The following is a 2,300-nucleotide window of genomic DNA, read 5'->3' as shown; positions in this document are numbered from 1 at the left end:
CTGCTTGGGGAGAAATGATCCCTGCCTGTCACTGCTGCACTGTCCTACCTGGCAATGGGACAGGGAGAGGGATTAAGTTAAGGCAACATTTAAACCTCTCAGAGGCCACCATGCCATGATTGGACGAATCCCACTTCTAAACAGAAACAAAGCAGCTTCTTGGTACCACAGTGCACCAAGCTTGGTCTCATCACAGAGCCTGGCCATGGTGTCTCCACTCTGCTCCACTCAGGGTTTGCACATTAAGCTCCCTGATGTTGCCAGGTGAGTTCCTAAAGAACATTTGTGGAATGGTCTCTTGGCACATCAGCCACACTCCACTCTGGAAGTTTCTCCTGCTCTACCTTTTCTCAAAATGTGAATATAAGTTTTCTTTGTGTCACCTCCAGCAATTATTCCAGAGGGATGGGTGTGGGACAGGACCTGTCCTCTAAGGGGTTGGGGGTCAGGGCTTGGCCTTAATAAAACACAATAAGGATCCTCAGCATCAGAGCCATGCTGATTCTCCCTTTTCCTGCCTGTCATCACTGCCTCCAGTTTTCTGTCTCCCAGGGTTGCTCTGTCATTAATGGCCTCAGGGGGACCCATTAATGCTTCAAGAAACTTTGGAGTTTGTATCTGACTTTGACTTTTGGAGAGGTTTCATCAGAATCCCCTCAGGGCCAGAAGTTCATGAAGTCAGCTGGAAACTGCCCAGAGAGGTCATTGTCTGTCATTGGCTGCTCCTCTGCTGCTGATCTCCTGGGAAGAAGGGAGCTCATGGCAAGCAGGCTGTGCTGCACAGAGACAGCTCTGCCCAGGAGCTGCTCCTCTGCAGGTCACAGCAGGGCTGAGGGTTCTGCCTGCAGGCACCGAGGGCAGAGCAGTGAGGCAGAGAGAGGTTAAAGGAGTCAGGAGTGGGAGGATGACTAAGAGCTCACTGAAGGAGAAGTCTTCAGAGCCCTTGACACGGTAAGTCTCTGGGTTCACAGCAATGCAGATGCCATTCCTGGAGGCACCCCCTCAGGCTGGCACAGCCCAGAGCTCACAGGATCCGTAAGGTGGATTCCAGGTCCAGAGGAAACTTTTAATGCCTGTGAATCCAGGGGAGCAGCCAGGGGTGCCCAGGGCTGTCCTTCAGAGCAGGGTCCCTCAATCCCAGGTGCAGTGTGCCCTGTCAGGGACTCTGCTGCCATGCAGAGTCAATGCTCAGCCTCCTTGGGGAGCTCTTCATAGTGCTGCAGGGAGAAGGTGTGGGTGGAAGGAGTGATCACCTGGAAGGGCAGGGCAGGGTCTTTCTGCTATTGAAAAGGTGCTGCATGAGTCCAGGCTGCTCACAGCTCCAGATCACCCCTGAGATGTTTCTCAGGGTACTTTTCTGAGGGTGGTGAGACACTTGAACAGGTTGCCCAGAGAGGTGAGGGAGGGCCCCATCCCTGGAGACATTCAAGGTCAGACTTGAAGAAGCTCTGAGGTCCCTGATCTAGTTAAAGAAATCTGTGCTTACTGCAGGGGGGTGGGACTAGATGGTCTTTAAGGTCCCTTTCAACCTAACAGATTCTATGATTACAGAATCATAGAATAACCTGGGTGGGAAGGGACCCATAAGGATAATCAAGGTGGACTCCTGATTCTGTGACTCTATGATTATCTGCTCTCCCCATTAAAACCTTCGCTCACAGAGCTGCTCTGGGTGGTGCTGTGATGTCAGGAGGTGTCTGTATGGCAGGGCTGAGCACTCAAATGTGGGAAGGGCAGGTCTGTGTCTGAAGACATTTTCAAGGCAGCACAGGCATGAGCACAGGGCAGCTGGGTGACAGAATAATGGACACTGAAGCTCTCCTCACTGTCCTAAGCTGTCAAGAACTGAGCCCTTTTGCCTGCCCTGTCTCAAGACTCTTCCCATATTACATAATAAAATGAGGATTCCTACCCCTCAAAGGAAACCTCATCAGATGTGATGGTGGAAAATAGAAACCACAAACAAAATCCTTTTAAGGACATGCTCAGCCTCTCATCTGCAGCCCGCTCTCTTCTGAGTCATGAGTGCAGAGACAGAGCTTTTCCTTAAAGGCTGACTGCATCTGGAATCAGTTGTGAACATGGGAGATGTCACAGACCAGCTCCACGTACCCACTGCAGCTGAGCAAAGCTGCCTCCTCAGCTCCTCACAACAAACTCAGCCAACATAAACCAAACAAATGAAATGATTGACATTTGGGGGTGTTTCTGTGAAAAGGGGTGTGGCTTTGCTCAGAGTCTGTCCTAATTTTTCCTGTCACTTCCTTTTTTTATCCAGATACCATGCCATGGACCAGCAG

The sequence above is a fragment of the Gallinula chloropus genome (genome assembly GCF_964237585.1).
Source record: "Gallinula chloropus genome assembly, chromosome: 34".
Taxonomy (NCBI): Eukaryota; Metazoa; Chordata; class Aves; order Gruiformes; family Rallidae; genus Gallinula; species Gallinula chloropus.
This window is presented reverse-complemented; position numbering follows the sequence as displayed.